General features: G+C 29.4%; 1 pseudogene; it reads right to left on the reverse strand.

Moving 5' to 3' along the window:
- Window positions 1–659: 659 nt before the first annotated feature.
- Window positions 660–5949, reverse strand: LOC120257240 (annotated as a pseudogene).
- Between the last annotated feature and the right edge of the window lie 8780 nt (window positions 5950–14729).

The following is a 14729-nucleotide window of genomic DNA, read 5'->3' on the forward strand; positions in this document are numbered from 1 at the left end:
ATTATTTAAATAATGATATTACCTTTAAATCTGTTTCTAGTCCTTTCTTAATAGAAACGGATTAGAAAACGGATATTAATATTTAATGATATTTAAATAATATATTAATTTTAAACGGATTAGGAACAGATATTTTAATATTTAATATTATTTGAAGAATATATTAATCTTAAATCCGTTTCACCCTTTCTCTAATAGAAACGGATTAAACGGATATAATATTTAATATTATTTAAATAATATATCTATTAGCTTTTTAGAGTCGCTTTATGCTACTAATAAACGATTAGAAACGGATATAATATTTAACGACATTTAAACAATATATTAAACTTTTTAAATCCGTTTAGTCCCTTTTTATTAAACGCAGTTTAGATCGATATTTTTAATATTTAATATTATTTAAATATATAGTAACTTTTTAACCGTTTCAGTCTACTTTTATTGAACCGATTTGAAACGGATATTTTTAAAATTTTAATAAATCATATTTTTAAATGTCGCTTGTTGGGTCATTATTAAAATCATATTAAAAACGATTATTCCGTCTGTTAACTGGTTGCAGAGCTTTCAAAACAGTAATAAATCTGTCTAATATTCTGCTAATTTAAATCGAGTCTGGTCGGATAGCTCGAATCAAGCGTGGTCCCTTCAATTACAACTGTACCCAACCATAATGTATTGTCATACTGCATGATCCCTCCAACCTTAACTCAGCTTCAACAATTTTTCAGCAGAATGGATGTAATTGCTTTTTATCAGCATCAACAAAAAGCAAAATCAAAAAGTTCATCTTCTTTTCACCTGTATTTGCCATGCATACAAACAAATGTATGTAACAGACAACAAAACTTGTATATAATTTGTATTTGTTTTTATTAATTAATCTCTTTTAACATATCAACTACATGGTCATTTCTATATCAAAATTGAAGATTGGGAAAAACAAGAAAAGAAAACTACCTTCAATCAACTTATCAAGAACTGGGTGGGCCTGAGACTCATATAAGTTGATTTTTGTGCTCAACTTCTGCTTTCTTAATGAATGGTAGTCCAATTTCATAGAATGATTTATTCACATCAATAGCTGTTATCTATACACAAAATAAAGACATAAATAAAAATAACATGATACAGTAACTATCAACCAAATAAAATTTAAAAACGTATAGCATTTATAGTAAAGACTAGAAGAAAGTTCTTAGGGATGGTACTAGCATCATCTGGCAAAGCCAAGCAGTGGTGGGAGTGAGTAGCCAGTAAAAACACCAATCTCCAAAGTCCTCTTGGCATTCATTGTTTTCAAAATTGAAAAGACAACAGTTGCCCTTCATCTGGGTTTAATGCCACTAGCTATATACCAAGTAATTCAATATTAATTTAATAAATCTGAAAAATAACTGCATATATACCGCTCACATTAGAAGGGTTGTAACTATTTCTTTGCTGGAGTGATGAAGTTGAAAAATCAATTCATTCCTCTCATAACATTGGTTGTGGTGGAGTGGCTTGTCCATCTTTATCAAAGCCATTGCATGCAATGGCCTAGCTTTTAGATTATCTGAGAGAGATTAGAGTCAGCTCCTCTCGTACATGGATCAGATGCAAATAATATGCGTAGATGACGCAATATGAAAAAGCTATATATCTACACATATATAGAGAGAAGAAGAGTCACAATATAAATAAAACTATATATATGAGAGAGCGATCCATATGTGGGCATCCCCTAGGCTTTAAATTTACATGTCCACAGTAGTTGCTGGATTACACACAACGACTATGATCCATTCTTAAATAAGATAGATAAGTTCCAAACAATGTTACACATGCACCTGAAAACATAGTAATCATAAATAGTAAATAGTGCATAGATTTATATAAAACAATAGTCGGATTAGATCATCTTCCAATAATTGTAAATAAACATCTCTAATTAACAGCTATCTATGTATGTATGCAAATGATTTAAACCCATATATATATATATATATTGCAAGTATTTATTACCCATTTTTTTTTAATTTTTAATTAATTTATTATTTTTTTTAAAACATGTCTGTGACCTAAAAACGTTTTTGAAAAAAAATATGGGCCTATTTGATTGCTATTTTTTAAAACAATATTCTATTTTTGGAAAAAAAAAATTAAAAACTTGTTTGACTTGCCAAAATATTTTTTTCTAAATTGTTTTAAAAATATAAAAAAAACAAAAAAGTGTTTTAAAGGATAAAAAAAAATTGAGAACAACTTTTAGATATTTTCTATATTTTTGTTATTAAAAACAACGATCAAAGTTGAGAATAACTTTTAAATTTTTGAATTTTAAATTTTTTTAAATATATAAAAATACAAATAATTAAAGATAAAAACAATACTAATTTTCATCCTATCTTGGGGTTCTCCTTTTTTTATGTCTCACCCTTGGAGCTAGGCTCGTTGCTCCATCCCAACCTTAAATCCTATAGAGCTTTTAAATTTCAATATTCTAAGATGACAATTGAAAACTGTTTTGGTGTGTTAAAAATTTTATTTTTAATTTTAAATTAATACCTCCATATAAGCCTTCACGCCAATGTCTTAAAGTAATAACATATTGTGTTATTCATAATAACATATGAATATGGGGTCGACGTAACATGTTATTTAGAGAATGGGAGAATATGAATTTTGAAAAAGTAGATAATTTAAATAGACACCCAAATTCACAAAATGAAGAGCTCCTAGAAACTCATGTGTTATGACGTATACAATTTGTCAAAACCATCGATGAATGTACAAAGTGAAATAACAAGACGTCGTGATTATATTACAAACCGGATGTGGCTATATTAATACTATTATAATAATTTTGAATATTGAACTCATACTTTTAATTATTTATATAAATGCCAATGAACATTAACCATATGCAGTATAGTGTCATATTGAGTTCTATGTATATTCATTTAATATTCATACAAAAATATATTATCATATTAGTTCATTAAAAGTTTATATGGTAATTAAGTTGTTATAATAATATGCAAAGAATATTAATTATATAAAAACAACTTCATCTGATTAAACAAGTTTTTTGTATGCTTTTTAAAACCTAGTTTTAATTCCAAATAGGTTTTTTTAGATCTATTTTCAAAATACTTTAACTCAAACAATTTTTTTTATATTTCAATTTATAAACTTGTTCTAAAAATCTGTTTTTCAAAACTATCCTAAAAATATATAAAGAAAAATAGAATAAAAAAACCCTTATGTTCTTTTCATGTTTTTAGAGAATAATAAAAATTACTTTATTTTGTCAACCTTTAACTCCCTGCATAAGGGGTGCGTGGCAAATGATTAGATATATTAAATAACTAATAGAGTTTTATTTTTAAAAATTAATTATAGGTAATATCATATATTTTAATTATAAATTTATTAGAATTAAAGAACAATAAGATAGTGTTTAAATCCAAAAGTAAAATAAGGGAAGGGAAAAAAAGTAAGGGAAAGTAAAGGAAAAGAAATGAATAATTGAACATTTCTTTAAATAGTCAAATTTTATAGAAGAGAAAAAATGAGGGTTTTCTGATAAACTTTGTTTAGTTAAAAAAATTGAAAGAAAAGAAAATAATATATAATAATATGATTTATAAATTATACCCTTATTATTAATTTATTAAAAAAATATTATTCAGAGATTTAAAGTACAAATAAACTATTGTTCATCATACAACCATATAATATTTGCATAAAGAAGTCAAAGACAGTCAAAGATTAAAGTGAGGGTAAAATATATATTTCCCAAACATCTATTTTTTTAAATGCAAACTAATTATTAGTCATAAAAATCTATAATTGAAATGACAACCTACCTCCTGAATAGCATGTTATCCTATGCAACATAAAGCATGAACAATTTAGGCTGTGGATGTAAAGTAGTTTGAAGCATGAATAATTTAGACGGTGGATGTAAAGTAGTTTCTAATTAATTACTTAATTAGGATTTAAAGATCAATTCCTCCTACATGGATCATAACAAGATCACTTTATCATATAATTGGTAAACTATTCAAATATTTTAATTCATAGCATAATAATCATATCTAAAAGTTGAATTAGATAATTATAGTTTTTTTTTCACACTCAAAGAAAATTTTAATTTTATTTGTACATCGAATAAAATTTGGATAACAAGATAAATAGAATTTTATTAAGATAAATTTTTCAAAGGATGAATTAAAAAACAAAAAAACACAACATAAACAAACAAATAAACAAATAAATAAATAAACAAAAATACATAAAAGCAATGATCTGTGATGGGTGTCACATAAATTCGTATATTTTCTATAAGAAATTTTGCGCATTAACTAGCAAAACAAAAGCACTAACATACGAGAGCGACGGAAACTAACCATAAATAATTAAAAGGCGCATCATAACAAAAATAATATAATAATGAAAGCCTAAAAAGGGGAAATCCAGTAATATAGCAACATTCAAGGCAATATAGATGTGTGATTAATATCAATAAATTTGTTCGGGAAATCTATTCCGTAAAAATAACATCGCTCATATATATTTTTGAATAAACAGAAAAATATTTTATGAAAACAAATTTTTTTTAAAATGATTCTCTTTTTATAATCCAAAACAAAGCTACCGTGCTACTAAATTTTGTAAAGCGATTCTGTTAGTGGAATTTGGAGCACAACATTCAAATCTACGATCCAAATTTAAGGTTAGATAAGCTTCAAATGCATCAACCAAATAGCATTAGTAGATTTTCAATTGTATATGCTTATATATTTATAAGGTTGTATAACTCGTATGTAAGAGTGGGATTGAGTTTTTCTTTATTCTTTTTTAATTTTATTGTGCTATGTTTCCCAAATAAATAAAAATTTAAAACTTAGAATCTTTATGTATGTAAAAAAAATATCTATTAGAATACTCCATCTTTATAGAGTTTTAGTACTTCGCATTAAAATAAATATCAGAAGATAAAAAAAATGAAAAAATAAAAATAAAAAGCATTGATCTCAACTTACATAGGGTGTTTCTTTGTTGCTTCTCTCAATTCTCTGAGTTGCTCATGCTCCCTTGGGAAAACATTTGTCTTCAATATGTACTGCACAGGAACAATATGCTCTTGTCAACACCATTCATAAAACAACAGCAACAAGATATAGGTATATATTTTCCATCTTAATATTTTTATAAAGGAACATGAACTTGATAAACTTCCCAAATCATAATGGGTTGGTGAACATGTCATCACACCTCAGCACTTGATGTATTATACTAATAATTATATCTTGTCAAAATTTATCAGCCATCAAATTAGCATACATAATATTGTAGATAGAGTTTAAATCATATAAATCAAGTTCTACCAAAACTCAAATAGACTAATCTATTCAGACACAGTTGATAACTATGCTCAAATTATAACCTATTTTTATCTCAAATTAAATTTTAAATAATTAGATGATTAATTATGATCATCTGTTTATAACAAACTCCAACATATATTTCTTGCATCTTAAGAGCATAAAAGAAAAAAAGGAAAACAAAAACTTCACTCTATTGCTATATATAAAAGGAATTAATGACTGATGAAGAAAGAACATGTCTTTTGTAGTTGTTAGAGACAAGATAGTGAGATTCGTGATTATCAATATAACAATATATGTCCAATTTAAAGATAGTGGAGCATCAACTAAATATTGAATGAATAAAAGGGAAAATAAAATAAAATAAAAGAGAGATTTAAATTAAATAAAAAAAAAAGGAAAGAGCATTATTAAAGAAAGAACAAGAAAGAAAAGGAGTTTATAATAAAGCAACCTCATAGAGAGCATCACTCCTCAAAAGGTGGATCTCAACGTTTTTCAAATTTTGATTACCACTCATTTTGGAAAAGCAAAAACTAGAGTTTGACTTGTTTCTCTATTTGCTCTTACTCAATTTGCATCTATGGATGAAGGAACCACCTTCTGTTTAAATAGCCTGAGAAAGGCGTGAGAGTCAAAAACCAATCCTATTGTGTTTATCCTTTTTAAACTATAAATTTGAAAATTTTGATATATTTTAGAAAAGTAAGAGGCAAATTTGAATTAAGTTAAGAAACCTTTGATTTCTGTTTCACATGTATTGATATTCAACGGGGAGAAGCAAACCCAATCCTATTGTGTTTAATTTCTTTTTCTTTTAAATTCTAAATTTGAAAATTTTGATGTATTTTAGAAAAGTAGGAGGAAAATTTGAATAAAGTTAAGCAACCTTTGATTTCATGTATTGATATTCAATGTAGAAGGAAAAAAAGAAATTAAAGGCATCATTGACTTGGGAAATTTTTAAGTACTGCTTCTTAGCCAAATAAAGACTAATGTTAATGTGAGCCCCACCCCTTAATCAAATCCTAGCCATTGCTTTTATCTCTTAATCCTAGCCGTTGATTTTACTTTCAATCTTAGCCATTGATTTTGTTTTTGTTTAGTTTCAAAACCCTAGCCGTCTCTTTCTCTTCCTTTTTGCGGGTAGTGTCGGCGACGAGGACGGGAGAAGGGTCTCATCGTCACGGATTTCATTTCACTGTTATTGTTGAGGTAAGGTTATGAGTTTTTTTTATTGCTCTTTCTTATGCTTGTTTGTGACATGTTACTAGTTAGGGTTAGGGTTTGGTGAGAATTGATTTGATTTTAGTTTGAGGATAAAATTCAGAAAGTTTCTGTTAGCACAGTAGAGATCTCTAATTTATTTCGAAGATATAGAGATGGAATTTGGAAGAGATCAGAATAGAAAAATTGTAGATCGAGATCTTTTTTAGCTTACTACGAAATTTCAGAATTTTTGGAGTAGTATCCTGCAAATTATAAATTTTTAGACGCAGGTGACGCGGACAGGATTTCTGTTCAGCCCTTGAACAGTTTTTGATTATTTTCGTAATTGTAAGTTCTGTTTTAGATTTATATTTATATAAGAAAGTTATATAGGACGATGTTATATTTGTCTCTGCAAAATTTCAGAATTTTTAGACATGTAAATTGTGAGATATGAGCAGATTTCTATAGGTGTGCTCAATACTATTTCTGCAAAGAACATTATGATTGCTTAGACAATTTGATGGTCTGTTAAATGGAATTTGGAGAAGAGTAATATAACAAAGTTATATATTTTGATGTTACCTAATTATCTGAAAAATTTCAGATTTTATGCATATGTAGTTTGTGAGATATAGCCCTATTGGTATAAGTGTCTCAGATGAAGATGCCTAGTTTTATCATAAGTTTGAAATTTTTGATTTGGGTTAGAATTTGCAAAGCTACGTTGATTTTAATCTTAAGGTTTGTAGGTGAGTTGGTTATTGGTCTTGACATTGGTAATTTTGTTAGTGTTTGATTTGTTTTTGCATTCGTGTGAATTTTAGAATTTGTTTACTTGTAATTCTGATGGGTTATTCCCAAATTAGGACTTCCTGAGAAATACTCGATTGGTGTAAGAATTCAAAAGGCATATTTTCAAATCTTGCCCTTAATAGTCTTCAATCATCCTCATTAAGGTTTCTTCAAATCATACCTTCAATAGCTTTCAATCATACCATTGATAGGTATTTCTTCAATTAACCTCAATCCATATTTAGTTTTTAATGAAATCACCTAAATATGATTTTGATATGATCTTGTCTTCAAGTTGTAATACATTACCAAAAATAACTCCACTAAAATCTTAAAGATATTTACCTCCAAGTCAAGATTTCTTGCCATGTCACCATGCTTTGTCATGTCATTAATCATGCCACATCACAAAAGTTGCCACGTCATCTTGTCTAGGTGTTAAATTATGCCAATAATAGTACAGTTGCACTAACAACTTCATTCTCAGCAGTTTCATTTTTTATTTGCCCTTTTATTACACCAAGTATATTTTGTTAAATTTACTCTTCTTCCTTAAAAATAGACATTAAATACATATAGAGTGAGATATTGGTAAAAAATTATATTAAGGGTGTTTTTGAAAAAAATTAGTAAATTTTTTATTGAATTTTGGAAACTAATTAATTTTTTTAATCTAAAATATTTAGTTATTCAAGATATTGTTAAGTCTGATAACATGGATTGGCATTATATGACAAGCCAAGGTGTGATATGGCAAGAGAATGATGACGTGGCTAGAGATGACTCATCAAAGGAAAAGGTGACTAGGATGATGATGTGGCAAAGGATGTTGTATGACTTGTGTTGAAAATCAAGGTGGAGATTTTATGAAGATCAAGGTTGAAGATTTTATTTAGTAGATATTCCACTCAATACAATCATGTGATGATAAACTATTTTTGGAAAGTGCATTAAGACTATAGGATCTTTACAAGAAATGTAAGTTTTATTTTAGGTATGATTGTCTATCCTTGGTAAGATCTGGGATGACAATCCATATCTTTGATAGAGCTCCTTTTAGAAAGATCTATTTGAAGAAAAAGGAATATTCTATCATTGGCAAGTATTCAAGATTATGAAGATTGCATGAAGCTATTAGAAGACACAAGTTAAACTTGGTATGAAGACACAAAGATTTAGTTTGGGGTACGTGAAGTTATTTGAAGACACAAATTAAATAAGGTAAGGACAAACCAAGGAGATTATCAAGATCATATTTAGCATCACTAATTAAAGAAAGATCCAAGAGCTATCTATGGGCGAAACTATTCATAGAGACTAATCATGTGTGGAGATTGATTGAAGATTGCATAAGATATGATTATAGATTTGGAGATCCAAGCATGGATGATTGAAGATCATGCTTGAAGATATTGAAGACTAAACTTGGATGAAGATGAGATCAAGTTTAGTAACAATATTTCATGTGGCAAAAGAAGATCATTTGGGAAGACCAAACTTGGGCCAAGTTTAGAAAGAAGATCGGGAGATCTTCGGTAGCTATCTTTGGTGAGATGGTCGCGTGTGCCTTGGTGGGCACGTTCCTCGGGAGAGGGAGACCTTCTAAAGTGACATGAGGAAGGAAGCAGTTGCAGGTAAGAGGAGCTCGAGTCGAGTCAACTGCTACGAGGCGGATTGAAGGAACCGGGAGGTTGAAGGTCACATATTCGGGTGCATCTGGCTAGAACTCAGTCATGTTCAGTAAGGTGGGCCATGTTGTAACTGGGTGTTGCAACATCTAACTTTGGAAGGTGTCCAAGTTAGGAAGCCGCGGAGAATTCTAAAAGAGGTAACTTATTAGACATCGGTGCGTCTATATAAGAGATCCAGCTCGAAGATTTAGGACGAGCCAAACAGTGAGAAACTCTTTGGTGAGAGTTGAGAGTGTGGCCGTCGGGCAATCTTGAGAGAATATTCTTTGTATTGAGAGAGTGAGTGAGTGAGTGTTGTACTCCTTGTTCCTATACCTCTTTTAGTGGATTGTTTCTCCGTGCCTGGCCCCCAGATGTCCGAACTGGGTTACCAATTTGCTTGTCTCCTTTATCTTGTTTTGATTGTGTGTGAGTGTTTGATCTTTGAGTGAGTTTTTTGAGTGAAGTTAACACATCACACCCCACTGGAACCATCAGATATTTATAAAAAAAAAATAGGGGTAGTACCACTTAGAGACTATCATTAGTCAAATTTAACGGTTTTAGTGAGATAATTGAGATTAGGATAAACATTATATAAAAAAATTCTAATTATTTATCAACATTTTTTTAGTAATAAATTTAGAATAGTGTTCTTGTTATCAAATGAGATTGGAATATATATCTTTATTCTTGTTTGAATTTTATTCAAACTCTTTTATCTATGTAATTTAATACTAATATATATATATATATATATATATACACACACATGAAAGAAAATAGAGAAAAAATAGGATGACTAGTGCACCTCCATATCTATTTGTCTTTTGCTTTATTTTTGTTGACTTTGTCAAAAAAAAATATTTAGAAAGGTCAATATATATATTTTCCAAGTTCAAAGTTGTATTCAAATACAGTTAATTGGAATAGAAAGAAGGTGATAGGTGAATGACTTTGTTTAGCCTTGAAAATCAAGTCATGCAAATTTAATAAGCTAATTGGAATAGAAAGAAGGTGATAGTGATGGTGAATGACTTTGTTTAGCCTTGAAAATCAAGTCATGGAAATGTAATAAGCTAATTGAAATAGAAAGAAGGAGATAGGTGAATGACTTTTTCTAGCCTTGAAAAATAAGTAATGCAAATATAATATTGGAGATAAAAACAAATTAATTATATCTTTCGTCATAAAATGGCCATCACATGTTTTGAAAATTGTTTCTCTTCCATGATCAGATATGATGATAATATCATACTCCCTCCATTCTGACTTAGATTTGGTTTTAGCATTTTGCACATTAATTAAAAAAAACAATAATTTTTTTTGGAATGTGTATAATTCAATCAAAACTTAAATTAAATGATCAAACTACCCATTTTTTAGAAATACAATTATACTTGAATATAAAAAGAAATCTTATCTTGATAACATAAAACGACAATTATTTTAGAATTTTTTTCACTTTTTAAAACGAAATCTAATTCAGAATAGAGAGAGTAATATTTTATCATTAGAATTATAATATAAGTCAGAAATAAACCTCCTTCATGAATCAAACCCTAACTTTATTTTTGTTTTGGTTTTTTGTAGTTTACCATCTCTGATTTCCAATGCTTCTTTTGGGAATAATGGATCCAATGGACCCAGCACATTACCGAACCAAAGTGTGTTGACAATCCTAAGTCTGTTATAGTATTTAGCATAGTTGTTTTTATCAATATCCATGTGTGTTTTAATTAGTTATATATATATATGCACACAAACCAATCTATATATATAAATACATACTTTGTGATTAATAGTTTGAAATAATGAATGGTTAACTAACTTAGATGAATTATCAATGATTCAACGAAGTATTATATAGCAATATGTGTGGATAGATTTTTCATTGATTTAGTATAAGCGCATATGATTACTGCATAATCACATGTGAATGAGTGTGATGGTTCCGGTGGGTGGTGTGATGTGCTAAGTCACTCAAAACCTCACTCAATGATTAAACATACACACACAATCAAAACAAGAGAAAGAAGACAAGAAAATTGGTAATCTAGTTCAACACAACCTTGCCTATATCTGAGGGGTCAGGCCCGGAGAAACAATCCACTAAAAGAGATTTAAGAACAAGGAGTACAACACTCTCTTACTTTTTCAACACAAAGAATATCCTCTCTAGATTGTCCAACGGTCACTCATTCAACTCTCACTGAAGAGTCTCTCATTGGTTGGCTCGTCCTAGATCTTCAAGCATGATCTCTTTTATAGACGTACCGACGTCTAATAAAGTTACCTCTTTTAGAATTCTCGTGGCTTTCTAACTTGGACACCTTTCAAAGTTAGATGTTGCAACATGGCCCACCTTACCGAACGTGACTGAGTTCTAGCCAGATGCACCTGAATTTGCGACCTTCAACCTCCTGGTTCCTTCAGTCCGTCTCGTAGCAGTTGACTCAACCTGAGCTCCTCCTATCTGCACCTAGAGGTGGGCACGGGCGGATGATCGGCCCGGGCTCGACTCGACCGGGTTGCGGTTCATCAGCCCACCGACCTGGACCCGGCCCGGCTGGGTGTAGAACCCGCCGGGCTGGGTTGGCCCGTCGAACCCGACGGGTCTGAGTCACAGGAAACCAGGCCCGGAACTGGCCCGGCTTCCATGTTGGCCGGGTTGGCCCACCCAAATAAAAAAATTAAAAAATTCAAAAAATTCAGAGAAAAAGGAAAATTTTCAAAAAACTCAAAAAAGGGTTGGGCCCGGCGGGCTGGGCCGGGTTGCAACCCGGTTCTAAGCCTTGATGCACTTTCCAAAAATAGTTTAAATATACTTTAAATAAGTATACTTTAAATAAAACTTGACTTTCTTGAAAAGCTCCTTTAGAGTTGATGCACTTTCCAAAAATAGTTTAACATCAGATGATTTTATAGAGTGGAAAATCTTCTATATAAAATCTCCACCTCGATCTTCATATCCCTTGAAGCTTCATTAGTCTTCTGCCACATCATCATCCTAGTCACCTCTTCTTTTGATGAGTCTTCACATGCCACGCCACCTTCATTTTGCCATGCCACTACTTGGCTTGTCATATAATGCCAATCCAATTCAATAGACTTAACAGAGTGGAAAGGTTGGTTCTTCATCTATTTTGCTAAAGTCATAAAAGCGGCTATGTTTTCATATCTTTGGATGAGTATGATAAATATAGTTAATATCTCATGTTTTTAGATAAGTATACTCTCTCCGTTCCTAAAATTAGTTATTTCACAAAATTTTATAAAAAATTAGTTATCTTTCCAAAATTACCCCTAATTTATATCTACATATTCCTCTCTCATATTTAATTTCAAGAAAAGAATTAAATAGATTGTTAAGGGTAATTTTGGAAAAAAAAAATAATAAATGTTTTTTGATGTTAGAAAATGACAGATAAAAAGGAACATGAATTTGTGACAAATAAAAAAGAATGAAGGGAGTACTATATATAGCTATGATGTTATGTCCTTTATTAGATGAGTATGCTATAAAAAGTCAAAGAAAGAATCAATCATAAAAATTGCATATAGCCCTTAATAATATTTAATAATAAAAAAATTGTGAGAGTATATGGAGAGTGAGAGCAATTATTAAGTACTTCCTCCGTTTTGAAATATAAGTCGTTTTAAGAAAAAAAACTTATTTCACATAATTGTCGTTTTAAAATATCAATTCATATTTATCCCTTTTTCCCAATTTTATTCATCTTCAATTTTCTAAGTTATATAAATGAAGAGATGAATATTTATAGTTTAAGAAAAATATATGGTTTCAAAAAAGGGATAGTTTAGTAATTTGGTTGATTTTTATGTTGAATTTTAGAAAATTTAATGTTATCTTTAATTCATGTGCAATATTCTTAAACACATGTATTTTGGAATAGAGGAAGTAATTAACAAATTATAGTATTCCCCATTAACAAAAAAATGTGCTTGCAGAACACCAGACCATTTAAAAAATATATATATGCCATGTGTCAGCATATGAGACTACTAGCGAGATAAAATTAACATTAGGTATAGATGTTATAATTAAATATTAACAATAATTTTTTTTTATATATTATTAGATTCTCATAAAACTGAAGCCCATCTCATAAAACTCCGCAGACAACAAGATCAGGGATCACGTTGGTAACTTGGTGGCATCTCTCCAGAGTCATTTACAAAAACTTGAGGTTTGCACAACACTGATCTGGTCCTCCAATGTTAACTTTTTTTTTTATTTTAATTTATGAAATACAAAAACTGACATAATAAATATATAATTAACTTTGATAATTGTCGTGATTGACCGAAGAGATTTAGAATTAAAAATGTAATTTTCCATATGATGGCTTTAGAAAGGATGTCTCAAGTTTTTTAGACCAAACTTCTAAAAGGAAGTCTCCAAAAGCCCCTAAAGTTTGGAATTTGTTAGAAGTAAGAAAATAGAGTAAGAATTAGCTTTCAATATATATATATATATATATATATATATATGATATTTAAATAGGATCTAAATTTGAAATCCATTATTTGGTTTTCTTTATCTTGATTAATTTTAAGATCAAATTCTTATTCCATGTTGTAACCTCGTAACAAAACAAAAAGGCAATTAATTTTGGGATAAAATAAAATAGGATACAGGTTTCTAAATGATATGTTAATTACCAGATTAGTCCCTCTATTATAGTGAAAGTGCCCTTTTAGTCCCCCTATTATTTTTTGTCCTTCTGGGATCCTTCTATTTTACCATTTAGTGAAATGAAAGTCCCTCTTAGGGACCTTCTAGGGACAAATGATATAAGAGTGAAGGACTTGTATTTCACTAAATGGTAAAATAGAGGGATCCCAGAAGGACAAAAATAATAGAGGGAGTGAAAGGGCACTTTCACTATAATAGAGGGACCAATCTGGTAATTAAACCAAAATTAATTGTATGTATTACCTTTATTTTATCCTTTTTATATTGCAATAATAAAATAATATAATAAAAACTCAATTTTATAATGCATATCCTCGCAACTTGTTTAGATTTTTATTTGAAAATAATAACATTGAAAAAAATCATAATAAAAATTTGTTATTGTTGGCAAGGTTGTCAGACCCGAACTGACCCGGCCGGTTCAACCGGAAAAATGGGGAACCGGCCATGTGGTCGGCCCGGGTATACCCCATTAAACCGGGTATTAAAAAACCCGATGTTAACCCGGTGACCCGGGTGGTTTAACCGGGAACCGGTTGACCCGACCGGGTCAATCGGGTCACAATGTTTAATTTTTTTTTACAATATTTAATAATTTATTATTATTTTCTCATTAGAACCCACAAAATCGTGTATATTTATTAATATTAATTTATAATTTATAATTAATAAATAAAAATACAATATATATATATCATAAACATATCAACCAAAATTAACATTTAAAAATAAAATTTATTAATGTGTTATGTAAATACTTTCTAAAAATTTAATTTATTAAGAAAATAAAACAATAAATGAGTGTAATTTTATTATAAAAATATAAAATTAAAGTATTATAATTAAATAAAAAATATAAGAAAATTTAAAACAAAATAAAAACTCAATTGAGATATAAGAATTCGTGAATTAAATTTCTTATCTATTTTAACAAAATCAACCAATAAACAAATA

Source organism: Dioscorea cayenensis, unplaced genomic scaffold, assembly GCF_009730915.1.
Source record: "Dioscorea cayenensis subsp. rotundata cultivar TDr96_F1 unplaced genomic scaffold, TDr96_F1_v2_PseudoChromosome.rev07_lg8_w22 25.fasta BLBR01001973.1, whole genome shotgun sequence".
In the NCBI taxonomy this organism is placed as follows: domain Eukaryota; kingdom Viridiplantae; phylum Streptophyta; class Magnoliopsida; order Dioscoreales; family Dioscoreaceae; genus Dioscorea; species Dioscorea cayenensis.